Source organism: Vicugna pacos, chromosome 9, assembly GCF_048564905.1.
Source record: "Vicugna pacos chromosome 9, VicPac4, whole genome shotgun sequence".
Taxonomy (NCBI): domain Eukaryota; kingdom Metazoa; phylum Chordata; class Mammalia; order Artiodactyla; family Camelidae; genus Vicugna; species Vicugna pacos.
Window position 1 is genome coordinate 19,158,399 of NC_132995.1, and position 14,034 is coordinate 19,172,432.

Genomic DNA, 14,034 nt, shown 5'->3' on the forward strand with positions numbered 1-14,034 from the left:
ACCACCTCTTGTAGGCACAGATATGGCACCAGAGGCTTCCAGTTACTTCTCCTCCCAGACGCAGGACAAGCAGGAAGTACCCGAGAGTGCATGTGCCCAGAAGGTGCCCTCACCCAACAGTGGACAGCGATTCAGAAGGCCACTGACACTGAGGAGTGACCCTTCAAAGCTCCAGTTATCCCCAGGGGCTTGACAAAGCACTCTGCCCCCTTCCTCACAGGTCACCAGCTCATGCCTAAGCCAGATTCTGATTCCAGAGAAACTCCATGAGAGAAAGGGAAACTGAAGAGGATCATTCACTCAACACAAACGCCATCCACTTCTGCCTGACACTCTGCCCAGGCCCTCTTCATCCCCGGGTCCATGGACAGAGGCCAGCCCTACTCCAAGACAGCGGCTCTTCCCGGGACCAAGTGATGCCAAGTCTCACTACGGAGCCTCGTCCCCAGACAGAACTCCACCCCCAGACCCCCAGGCCCCTAAAACCTCCCGCCGCCACCCTGCCAGCCCGCCTCTCCTAGATAAGTATTTCAGAGCACTTCATCTCGGAAACACAATATCTGCCTCTTCGAGATGCTGTGTGACCTTTCACATCGTTTCCCCCCAAAAGTTAATTTCTGTGATGAATGCAATGTACTCCAACCCATAAATCTGACTGTCTGAAGGATTCAAATTAGGAATTATTGACAGCTGATGGAACCCAAGTGCAGAGACGAAGAGGGTTTTCTCATCTGTCCATCTAAACGTTGGAATGTGTATTGATTAAAATATGACGTGCTGCAGAACCCAACATAAATCTAAACTCTATTAGATTAACACGAGCATTCAATTAACATAAAATGACAACGTAGGAGAAAGGGGCTGCATGTCGGTCACCAGTAATATTTTAGCCATAAACGTGGGAACCTGAAACCAGGATGGGTGTCTGTCCGGGCGGCGGCGCTGTGTGAGGGGTGGGGTGGGGTGAGCCCAGATGGTGGAGGAGATGCGCAGAGCAGCCTCGGGCAGAGAGGCCAGGAGGAGGGAAGGCCGACCAAGCTGACTGGGAAGAGCCGTTACTTTTAGTTTGGATCTGCCGGGAGGCCAGCACAAGGGTGCTGCATGGGTGGCCAATGTGTGGGTCTTCGGGCAGACCTGGGCTGGGAGACCAGGCTGCAAGAGTCAGCTTCTAAGACGCAAAGAGGACTCCTTGTGAGGAAGGTATCGCTCAGTGGTAGAGCTCATGCTTTGCATGCACGAGGTCCTGGGTTCAATCCCCAGTCCCTCCAAAAAAACAAAAAGGGATACACCTTGGTTGTTTTCAGGACCCCAGTCTGGCGTATCTGAAGTTATTCCAGAAGGAGGACAATGGAGATTTGAAAATGAATTGGAAGATGCATGCTTGAGTCAGGGAAGAGGAGGACTACGCAGAAAAGCAACGAAAGAAATGTGGTATCGGCAGTGCTTCCGATGTGCTGGCCCCAGCCCAGCACTTATCACTTCTATCACGTGCATGGTCCTGGAAGGGTCCTGGACCATCCTGGAAGGGTTACTGGGGGACAGTAACAGCTGACTTTGCAGTTGAGGTAACTGAGGCTCCAGAGGTGCCATGCGCCACCAGAGGCTCCCATGTGTCACAGGCACTGGGGCGCCGTCCCTGCAGACTGTTCCCACATATGCCAAAGGCTTCTAGGGTCTGAGGCAGCTCTCCAGCCAAGGGATCCCGTTGGATGGATGCACCCGGGTGTTCCCTCAACCAAACAAGAATGGCGGCTGGTTTATAAACGCCTAGCTTCCACGGGCTTCAGTGGGACAGCCCAGGGGCATGACCCATGTGGGTCCTGGGAGGGTCCCCAACAGGACTGAGACCCCACCTTCCACAGCAGAAACTGCTCCGAAATGCACCTGTCTTGGCTCCTCCCTTTCCTGTCTCATGTCCCCACCTCGCCTTGTGGGATCTCCAGAAAAATCATCTTCACCCAAATCCTGGTCTCAGCGTCTGATTCGGCACGAATCCAGGCAAAGGACGAAGGTCCCAGGAGGAGTAAGTGGGGGCTGGTTTTGTTTGTTTGCTTGTTTGTTTCTTTTCAAACCAAGGCTTCTCATCAGCCTCCAGGGCTCTCTCCTAAGCTGGGAACTGAGCAAACCCTGAACTAAAACATCATGACGAATAAGGAGGAGTGAGGGGTGGGGGGGCCTGTGTCTCCCAGCTTCGATCCTGTTTCCTGTGCGAACTTTAAAACGCACTTTTGTGTAGAATGAATGCCCCCAATCTAACTTGATGGCCAGGCCAGATCTCAAAGCTCCTTTAGTGCCTAGTTCGTATATTCATGAATTGTACTCCTTCGAACATGCGTATTATTGCATAAATATTGCATTTGGGGGTGCAACTCGGGAATGTCAGGGACAGAACTTGGCAGGGGCAGCCCTAGAGAGCCCGGGGGTATAGTCACATGAGTCTCTGTCTTCAGGGGAGTCATGGCCTCTCCGGACACACGGACACCCCTGGAGGTGGCGCCCCCTGGTGATCACTCATCAGAACTTCTAGTTGCAGAAGAAAGGGAAGTTACTCCCCTGTCTGGGTTCAGTTTCTCTGGCGGTGTAATCAGTCTTGTTCGGAATGAAATATTCTTGACCCAAGTGAAGACCAGGGCGGCCCCCGTGGGTGGCATGGCCTTGGCTGGGTGGGGAGGGTTCCCAGGGGCCGACAGACTCCAGTCCTCAGAGCCCCGCTGACATGGGAACTTCTGCGTGGATTATGGGCAGGCGGTCTGGTGCCTGGAAGACAGCCCTGCTGCCCTCAGAACCCGGGGGGTCCTCCTGCTGCACTGGGCCCGGAAGGACGCTCTGAGCTCTTTGTTCATCACTGCAGCCAATGTCTGCTCAAGTCTATTTACACTTAGTGCTTCCTGAGGCCACGCAGGTGCTGCAAATGTGAGGTAGACACAGCCCACCTCCTCCTTATCTCTGGTCACCAAGGACAAGCCACCTCCCTCCAGCTGAAGGCCAGATCCTCTCTATCCTTGGGACCTCCGCCCTGCCCCCTTCTCCCCCTCCCCTACTATCCCTGCCTACCCTTTACAGCCCAGAGCCCCTCAGACAAGGCCACCACCATCTCTTTTGGGTTGACAAGGTGTCCATGCCCTGGCCTCTGTGTCTCTCCAGCCCAGAGCCCTGTCCCTGCCTCCACCCACTAAACTTCCCTCACATGTCAGCTCCAGGACATGCCGGGCAGCCCTCAGCCGTGCCGATCCCTGCAGGCTGCGCCCTCAGCCGGGGGCCCTCCATCTCCTCACTGTCACCTCGCTCATCCCCCCAGAACTCGGATTGGCACTTCCTTCAGGAAGCCCCCTGACCCCCTCCCCAGTTCCAGGCCTGAGCACATCAGGGGGACACCTCTCACACACTCACACCGCCTGCACATGCCATCTCCCTGAGGACAGGGACGGTGATCTGCCATGGTGACATGCATGTGTGTGAGTGACTGCGGAGCAGACGAGTGACTGAGTGAGCGGGTGAGTGTGAGGGAAGGTGCCTCAGGGAGGGAGGTCTGAGGTGGGCCCAGGGGAGGCAGGACCTGATGGGGGAGAAGGGAGGAGGGCAGAGGAGCAGGATTTGGCTGTGAAATGAGGACCCAGGAATGTGCGTCCGTGTGCCGGCACCGGGCGCATCCTCGGGGACACAGCAGGACGGGCAGACGCTGCCTCCACATGCTCACCTACTGGAGGGGCTGGACCCCGAATACCTGCCACGGGGACACTGCTGAGCCAGGGGCCACTCCAGAAAGGTCTCCTGGGGCCTGGCTCCACAGGCCGAGCCCTGAGGATGCTCCCCCAATAAAACAGAACTCTCTTTTGATCTCATCATGAACAGCCACCAGTCTCCTGGAGTCTCCCAGATTCTCACCGGGCAGGCCCTAGGATGTGACAACAACGCATCAGTAATAATAGCCCCTGGTGAGAAGTCCTCGCTCCTCGCCAGGCGTCAGGCTCGGATTTCCTTGCTCCAGCTGCGTGCCTGTCCCAGGCAGGAGCAGTCACTGCCATCCTACCAGTTTCACAGGCAGAACGGCGCAGCCCAAAGGCGTGCAGGAGCTTCCCAAGGACACACAGCGAGTGCGACCAGGACTGGAACCCAGGCAGCTGGACCCCAAGGGCCTGTGCCAACCTCCCTCCGACCCCGCCGCTCCTGGAACCTCACACCCGTCCTGAAAAGCCCTTTATCCCTGTTGGGAGGCTCCCAGGGCCGGAGATGGACTCCAGCCGTGGGTCCAGGCTCCCAGGCCGGGGCACTCCGTCCAGGCCAGGCCCCAGGTGAGGGTGCCTTGCAGCTGAGCCCTTTTCCATCTGAGGAAAGTGAGCAGAGGAAAGGATGCGGGTTCGGGTAGATGCGGGTCAGGCTTGGTGTGGGGCTGGGCTCCGCGCTCTCATCACCCTGTTCTCCTGCCTCCTGTGAGAGGGAGGAACAGCTCTGCCCACATCATACCCGCAAATCTGCACACAGCAGACCCTCCGTAAAGGCACCTCATCCCGGTGAAAACGTGATTGAACAAAGTGATCAACCTGAGGTCTTTTCTCCTTTAATCTCTTCCAAGAGTAAGGACAATTGTAGCCCCGTATGTTTTCCCAACACCCCAGTGATGGTGAGTGAGGACGCTTGTTAGCTGAACCCACCCACCCCTCACAACCCCCACCTCCCCGCCCCCACAGAGCAATCTTCCAGGTTTCTGAGGGAGCCATGCCTTCGGTGGGTCTCGGGCGCCCTCTTGTGGCCACCTGGGATTCCCAGCACCAGGTCCTCGAACTGGGAGAGCCAGAGGTCTTCTGAAAGTCCCCGCCTGCCAGGGCAAGTGGCCTGCGGCCCCAGACTCTCCAGGGGACCTGTCCCTTCTTTCTTCAGCCAGGCTGGACACTGAGACTGAGTCCCTGGGAGCGCTGACGGTGGACAGGCAGCTGCCCCAAGAGAGCAGGGGATGTGGGCGGGCCCTCCCTCAGGCCTTGGACTCAGAGCTGTCAGCCGTCTCCAGGGGTCCTTGGAACACTCGGCACAGCTCAGCTTGCCAGATGCCCAGTCTGGGGGAGCGAGTGAGGAACAAAAGTGGGGGGAACTGATGGGACAAGAGACATTTCCCAAAACTGCTCATAGTTCCTCTCCAAAATTAGAAGCTTGCTCCCTCCAGCTTGCGCATCACCTCCAAGTGATGCCATGCCCAACCCCAACCCAGGAATGACGGAGCAGGCCTCTCAGAAACCGCAGGCCTGCCCCATTGATAACTCCACGGAATACATAGGAATGATGCCCCAGCACATGAGGACCCCCAAAGCCACCTGCTCCGGCTGCCCACACATAGCCCACACTCCCCGAGGTGGGCTGGCGGCCGGGGCCTGTTCCCTAGGGGCCTGTCTCCTTCTGGACGTTCAAGGTGTGGGATCTATTTCCTAATGAATGGGAAGGTCATCAGATATCTTGCACTTTGCCCCAGCAAGGCCCGGGCACACGGGGAGTCCCCGAGGAAAGTGAGCGGGGCTGAGGAGGTGGGCCGGGCGGGCATGCTCACAGCCCTGTGAGAGCAGCAGCTGAAGGCTTTCTCACCAGGCCCGGAACCGGGCCCCTCTCATGCTGCTCCCTCACAGCCAGGGAGGAGGGGGCAGCTCTGATTCCACCGCAGAGAAGGGACACACACGGCCTCTGAGCAGTAAGAGGCCGGATGGAGGCTGGGGCAGGCCTCTGACCCCACACAGATCTAGGAACTGGGCTGACCCATCTGAACTGGGGCCGGGCTGAAGTGTCGCCTTTCCCCAGAGCTTTCTGGGGCTGCAATGACTCCAACCTGGACCCCAGGGTCCTGGATGGAATCCTCAGGGCTACACTTGGGAGGCGCCCCCCATCCCACATGCACTGAGACATGGCTGTAGCCTGGCCTGGGCCAGCGATGTGCAATGTGTTGGGGAGAAAAGTCTAGAAGGGACCCATCATTGGCTCAGGGTGTTGGAACCGTCCTGTAAGCAGGAGTCTACCAAAGAAACACTCCTTAGACCTTCAAGTCAAGACCAAGAACCGGCCATCTCAGGGTTCACAGCCAAACGGCAAAGAGAAACCCTAGGGCAAACATCCTAATTTTGCAAAAACTGTTCCTTGGAGGGGGAGAAAATGTGGCCAAGACCATTACTATGAACCAAAGAATTAAATTAATTTTTTTTCCTGATATTGCCCTTAAAATCCAAGAGAATCCAGATAGCTCAGGGCAGCTAGCACGTCTGAAGAGCACTGCTGTCATTTCAGACCCAAATTACAAGCCCATTTAAATAAAATGCCTTACAATGATGGTGTTTTGCAGACGTGGTTTCAAGTCCGACTCTGCTGCTTACCAGCTGTGTGACCTTTGACAAGTCACTTAACCTCTCTGAACCCATGTTTCCTTATTTGTGAAATGAGGCTAATAGCAGTTTGAGGATAAAACAATTGAGTGTATGTGAGGCTCACGACATAGTTCCTAGCACACTGTAGCACTGAAGCACACGGGGCATGCTCTACTTTCTACTATTATCATCTGCTGCCCCTACCACCATCATAAATGTGCTGGTAGGGGTTCACAGCCCACTCCCCATCTAAGACAACCCGACACGCTCCAGGCTGCTGGAGCAGGTAGGCGTTCACTTAGTCTGGGAACCTGAAAACTGGGATTACCTTATCTCTTGTTATTTAAAAAATAAAATTAACTAAAAGCTAGGCTTCTGACATTGTTTTATACGCAGTCATTGTCAGTCACTTCAGTTAACCTTGATTCAGGTCTGCGGGAGCACTTTGTCACCTGGGGGAGAGGTCTCCTAAACCCCCACCTCACTCCTGGCAGGCTCCTTCAGGAGGGACAGGGCCTCCTGGACTGATGGACACTGGGCCAGGAAACATGGGTGGAAAGGGTGGAGGCGGAACTCACACAGCCCAACTGCCCTCCCACGCCCGACAGCCTGGTGTTCCCTGGGGCAGGCCACAGCACCTCTGAACCTCAGTGGTCCTTTCTGTGAAATGGGGATAATTACACCTGCCCGAGGTGTAAATGAACTAACGTGGGGAGTGCCCGGTGCTGAGGAGGCCCGGAACACAGCAGGTGCCCGATGAACGGTTGTTGACATTAGGATCTTGCGAAACCCGAACAAGTGTAGTTTGACCTGAGGTCACTCAGGAGGTGCCGCCCTGAGAGGACTCACAGGACAGGCCACAGTCCTGACAGAAGTGGGCCAATCCAAGGGCACCTGGACCACCCCGAGGGGCAGGAGGCACTCAGCGTCTGTTCCTTGTGGCCCAGGGAACGTGAGTCCGGTGCCACCGCATCTTCTGACGTTTCCAGAGATAGCCTGTTAAATATCTTGAATTTTAAATGTGGGCAATTTTGTTTTTAAACAAATGGAGCAATTCAAACGTCCCCAGGCCCCGGCTCTGAGCCAGGGGACTAGACCAGAGACATCTCTGGCTCCGTCATCACCCCCGGAGTGGCCTCCTGGGGATTCTGCTCCTCCCAAGACACAGAGCTGCTCCTAGAACATCCACCCTGAGGCTCGGAATGCCGGGTGCCCAAAGGGAGCAGAACAGGTTGGATTTTTAGCCTAGACAGACATGTGGGCCTCATTGCTGTGCAGAGACCGCCATCTGCTGGTGGAAGGAGGTAAGAGCAACCAGAACGTGTCAGCGTCCCCAGGAGAGGATCAGGAGAGGAGGGCGGGGAGGATCAGAAGGAGGAGGAAGATGTCCAGCCTGGCCATATCCTGATCTAGGAAGGAACCCAAAAGGTGGGGCCCAAGCAATCCGAGGCATCAAGGACAAGAAGCAGCTAATGCGTCAGTCCCTGAGATTGTGAGGGGCGAGGGGGGCAGGCCTGCCCCTGCTACTGGGAGGGGCCGGGCCCACAGAGAGAAGCATTAGGTGAGCAGTGAGCACACGCGCACACGTGTGTCTGTGGCGTGTTTGCAGACAGGCACACCTGTCTCCAGCCCATGACCTCTCCTTTTCCCTCAGCCCTCCGACCCCATGTGAACCTGCCTGCTTCTCAGAAGCCCCCGAGTCCGGGCCCCAAAGGGCTCCACGTGGCTGCCAATCCCTCGCCTGCTTTGAAGGAGTCCGTTATCCCAGCTGGAGGAACACCTGGCCCGGTCCCTCGGGCCTGGCATGACGTGTAAACACTTCAAAAGAACAAGTCTCCAGGTGAGGCCCGAGTTTATCCAGTGCCCATCCCTGTCCCCTCCTGGGCCAGCCATACAGCCTTTGGACAGCCAGGATCTCCTTCGGAAGACCTGTCCCCGCACCCGGGGGAGCCCCAAGCCTATGCAGGCAGGGGTGGGCGGGCAGCAATGGCACTCCTGGCCCCCAGAACGGTGTATCTCAACGCTGGGCTGAGTTATCTCCACAGGACCTGCCCCACGGCCTGCACAGAGCAGCGGGCAAAGCTTGGAATACACCACATTACTTACTGCTCTTTAAACTTTCTCCTTTAAAAAAAAATTGATTTTATTTTTTAGATCCAAAGGGCTTCCTGTGGATAAAGAGGCTTTCCTGTCACAGACCCCCCAGGAGGCACCCTTGTGCCCTGTTTACAGGTGGTAGTGGAGTCCTGGAGTGGTTAAGGGGAGAGCTGCCGGGCCCAAGGCCTCGGCCGGCCGCCCAGGGCTCAGCGCTCCCAGCTGGGCAGTGTCCAGAGCGCACAAAGGATCAGAGATTTTTATAGCAGAACGTGCTCTTTGATGCCAGCTGCACTGACTCCATGGGGAGCAGAGTGTGTTTAAAGGCCTGGATTTTCTTCCCCTACTCCCACCCTCGCTGAGTTTTCCCACTCTTGGTCTCAAATCAAAACAACTGCATAAATCACAGTTACTATGTGGCAGGGGCTTTATATACATCTATGTTGTTCTAAGACAGCTACCCATCGAGGCAGTATTCTTATTTCCCCCATTTTCCGATGAGGCATCTGAGTCTCAGAGAGGTTAAGTAACTGGCCTGAGATCACACAGACAGAAGAAGGAGGCCAGGGTCTGAGCCCAGGGATGGGATCAGAGTCTGCACATCAACCCTGTCCTCGGAACCATCCTGGCATGACTCAAAAAAAAAAAAAAAAACTGCCAAGACTCCAAGTTCCTAAAACACAGAGTGTTCCTGAAACAGCAGCCCAAGGTCAAGTTTATTATCATGTGTACAACTACAGTCACCAAAGCACAACCAGGACAGGCAGATTCTGGCAGCTGCGGAAAGAGGGGGGTGGTGGGAGAGAGACAGAGAGAGAGGAGAGAGTGAGAGAGAGGAGAGAGAGAGAGAGGAAGAGAGGGAGGGAGAGGGAGAGAGAGGGGGGGTGGGAGAGAGACAGAGAGAGAGGAGAGAGTGAGAGGGACAGAAGATACGAATTCCTCCAGATAGCACTGTTTGAAACCTTCCCATGATGGAATTAAAAGAGGGCCTTAAGTGATTTATTTTTTCAATCTGTGAATCCAAACAAACGATCTCCCTTCTAGGTACATCTATCATATGATCTCCTTCACAGCTGTGAAAAAACGCTATTAGTGCTTTCAAAGCAGTTTTATCACAGATTAAAGAAGCCTAGGGAAAAAAAAAATTGGCAACCGGAGACAGCCATATGCCTACTTGACCTAGGACCATAAACCTGTTGTTCATTCCAGAGAGGGGATTACCGCATTACTTTTAGTAAGTTGCTTTTCATATGGAAATTTCTTTTCATAGTAAAGATCTGTCTTTAATAGCATCACCCTAAAAACATGCCTATTTTTTAATTCCCTGATCATGGACATATAGATTTTTATAGTGTCTGCAAGCATACATTAATGTTAATTTCACCATTCTCCTTTGTATTTTGTTAATGTCACAATCTGCTGTAAAACCTTGCCAAGTTTCTTAACTGTCATGTTAATTCCAAGACCTATTCTGCACTCTTTGACATTTCAGGACAGAACAAGGCAGTAAAAATAGATTAGAAACAGCTTATAAGTATTATAAAATCTAGAACTTTGCAGATGGCGGAATTAGGTCTGCTGAATGGAAATTTAGCGACTCTGAGCACAATAATATTGGAAAAGCCCATTCATTTCTAAGGTAAATATTTGGAAGGGGTTGCATAATGGTGGCTAGAGGGGTGTGGAGAAACTTATAAAATGCAAGAGTTATATTATTTTAAGCAACTTACTGGATACATATACCATACCCTGACGAGTTTCAGGCTTCAAAGGTTTTTCTCTACCACATAAATACGGGCGCATAGAAAGAGCTTGATTTTATTCATGGTGGGTTCAAAGATCACACAAATTATTTCACGCAGAGGATTTGTCTGCATTTTCCTAAGTTAAAGCAGAGCGTTACTGTACTTAGGTATTAAATGACACTACCACATGCTAAGAAATTTGCACAAACGGACAGGAAATTAGACACTGTTTTCTTAAACTGATTGCTAAAGAATGCACCCTGTTTAAATATGCACTATCCATTTCAAAGGGAAGCACTGCCTGATTTCAGGAAGTTTAAAATCAGCTCAGGGAGAAGCAGGGCAAAGTTAGGGTTAAACGTGTTTTTTTTCTGCCCTCCCCCCCACACACATCCCGCCCTCCCCCAGGGAAACTCTTTCTTTAAAAAAAAAACTTTCCCCTTTTTCTTTAAGAGGAACTTATTATTTCCATCATCCTTGTTGAGTTGTTGATGAATAGTTCACATCCCTTGCCAAGCCCCACCCTCTGCCTTTTTTCTAAGCTCTTTCCTCATTATTTGCTCAATCTTTTTCCCACAGCCCCGACAGGCCGTCAGGGCGGCTTAAATACAGCACAGTATTAACACGGGGAAATGGCTTTCAGTCCCCAATTGATCTCCTAATACATTATGTTGAAATGATAATTGGTACGCTCCTCGCTGAAAAATAAGAGAGAAAAACTACTTTTCAGTCACCACAAGGTATTATCTCAGCTCATGTATTCAGAACTAACAGATACATAAAAAAAAAAAAACCCAACAACCTACCCCCCCATCTGCGGGAGAGTCTGCAGTCCGCAATTCTTTTCAGCTGACATAATCCAGATTGATTCGTTCAGCAGATAAAATTCAGGCCACTTCTGCCCTTTATGGGAGCAACATAATACCAGTCTTTATTCAGTAACAATGTAACATAATGGGATCGGAATGTGCAAAATGACTGTTCTTAAATTACTGCGCCTCACAAGGGCCCAACACAAGCTGGGGCTTAATGTAAAAAATCATTAGGCGCAGATTACTAAAGTGCTCCTGCATTAAGGAGGTCAAACCGAGCCTGTTTATTCTATTTTTCAGGACAGAAACTCTTTGCTAATATCTTGATTAGGACTCTGTTCTGGGGGGCCCACCCCGGCACCCACAGCTCAGCCCTGTGGCTTCCGGAGAGATGCTGTGAAGTATCCGGTGGGGGGATGGGGAGCCTCGGAGATGGGGGGTCAGGACGGATTCCACAATCACATGCCATTTTCAAGAAAGTTTGATGCATCCGATACGCTCTGAGCCATTAAATGGTGCTAATTTCAAGATTTTCCAGGGTTCGTTAGTAAAATATATAGACGATGTGGAAAATAAAGAAAAGCTTAAAGACAGGATGAATAATAATTTCCCATCATCTCAATACCTAGAGGTGACCCCTGGGCCTTCCAAATGTAAATTTCATCCCATCTTTTTTTTTTTTTCCTATGCACAACTATATAATATGTTGTTATGAAATTTATGCTTTCAAATACAGCTTTTCACTAAATGTTATAGATACTGTCAATATTTCTCCATGTCATTAATTATTCCTCTGCAATATGATTTTATGACTACATGGTGTTCCTTCCTGCAGAAGCACCTAATTTATGAAACTTTAGCCCTATTCTTGGGCATGTGGGTTGTTTTCTATGTTTCTCCCATTTCAAGGGATGTGACAATTAATCTGTCTATAGGAAAATCTTTCCCCCACTCGTCAGGTCATTTTCTTTGGATGGGATCCTAGAAGTGGAATTTCTGGGTGAGAGAGGTTGCTCATTTTCCATCTATTTAACACATATATTTCTTCCTTGGCCTCCAGAAAGCTTGAAACTTGTTTGTGCCACAGCGTGTACAGGACTACATATTTCCAGGGGTGGGTCCAGAACCCACTACCCCAGCCTCATCCTTTGCCCGGGCAACACAACACACAGATTTCTGGAACACAGCTCTGCATCTCCTGACTCCTATCACACAAGACTCTCCTGACCGCTCACACCTTAAGCTATCATCGGGAGAAAAGATTAAATGAAGAGAAGCACTCAGTACCGGCTCTTACAAACCTAAGGTGACCTAAGAAGATTCTAGAAAAATAAAACGGGACAAAACAGAGCAGGAAAGATTTCCTTTGAGTGGAAATGATTTTTTTTTTCCAACTTGCAAGTTTAAACCTCATTGCAATTTAAATTTTGCATTCGAGAGCTGTGCTAGTCTCTTATCTTGTTTAAATAGAAGACTTCCAAAATTCGAATCACTGAATCACCGGGTGGCCTCCGAGATGGTGCAGTCACTCTACGGAACACTGGGCTCACGTCTGGAGAGGGGCCTGTATTTGGTCAACGATTGTACTAAATGAAGCAGGCTTTGTGCATGTGTGCACAGGGCTTCGGGAGTGCATGCAGGAGGCAGAGATTTTGTGCGTGTCTATATGTACACTCTCACGTGCACATCAATATATTTATCTACAAAATGAGCATCGCCATTGAGCCTCCTCATTGAAACTCACACCATCTGAAATATTTGCATGTGATTACCAGCCTCCGCTGTCAATCATGACGGCACAAATCCAATATTCAGGCCAGATGGCCTTGAAGCTTTCAATCGATAGGAACCTTTTAAAGCTGAAGTTTCAAAAAGTTGTATCAAAAATATATTCAATGAGAAGAAGGTTAATTGAATAATTGATTACTCAGTAACAATTAAGTGCTCTTCAGATATCTTTGGGAAATCTTGAAATATAATGGTGATAGATATTTATTAGTTTATCAGCTATTACTGCATTATATATTTATTTTAGGCCCAAAGGCAATTTCTTTAATTTATAGATTTTAACATCAGGGTTCCCAGGGTGAATGGATATGTATATTCTGACTACTGCACAGTGAAGGAGATGGCAGAGTGGAGAGACCTCCATGGGCTCCAGGGTTGCCAACATGGTAGCATTTTCCAACACGAGAAACGGCTTTTTTGTGACAACAATGAGGCAAAACAGTCAATCAAGGCCTCTGGGAACGACGCACGCTCCAAAATGCAGCCCACGTTTGCAAGGGAAGTTTGGGTGATGGGGTTGCAACTTTACTCTAGTCACTGTCTCTTGAATTCTCGGCAGCAAATGGGTCTTCTTTCTTCCTAGTTTCTCTTCAAAAGTAACCAGATCTCTGGGTACTCAGAGACAAAAAAGCCAACAATCATATCTCCACTGAGAAGTGGAGGCACCACGTCTGTCACTACCATTTGTTCCCAAATCCCTTCGATTTGTCATCTCTGCCCTTTTTTTTCAAAGGAGGTCTAGACGGAGCTTTTGAAATCACCGATAATCTGTCAGAGAGAATCGCCATTCATACACACAAACACGCACACCGCTCTGTGCCAAACTGGGGTTGGGGGTGGGTGGTAAAGAACAGAATCTGATTCTACCGATTCTGCAGAATCTAAAAGATGGGTCCAGGTGCTCAGGCTGCAGATCACACTTGCTTGCATCGCTTCCGGCTTTGCCCTCAGAGGAGATGCTGTAGTGTAAAGAATCTCTGAAAAATTTCCATGTAGCTGGTAAAGCTAGATTCCCCTGACGCCAGCCCTTGAGCATCCCTAGGAGGCCCACCTAAGAAATGACCATCTCTGGACACGAGGAACCAATTCTCAACGAGAGTGAAAACCGATGCTACCTTAAGCACTTAACCGAAAGCAGGCCAAATGTGATGCATTTTATATCTCTGTAATATTTTTTCCCATTCTCTCATTCAAGAAATACAGATTGAACCTATTCTGTGTGCTGGACACTGAGGTACCCAGAGCAACAAAGGAGTG

The 14,034-nt window shown here is 51.0% G+C and overlaps 1 protein-coding gene and 1 non-coding gene across 2 annotated transcripts in view; one reads left to right on the forward strand and one right to left on the reverse strand.

Annotated features, from left to right (window-relative positions):
- Positions 1 to 14,034, reverse strand: part of ZNF536 (zinc finger protein 536) — a 411,089-nt gene that overhangs the window by 34,206 nt on the left and 362,849 nt on the right. The window lies entirely within an intron of this gene.
- On the forward strand, positions 1,196 to 1,268 carry TRNAA-UGC (transfer RNA alanine (anticodon UGC)). Its single transcript has one exon. It is a non-coding gene; the product is annotated as a tRNA-Ala (tRNA).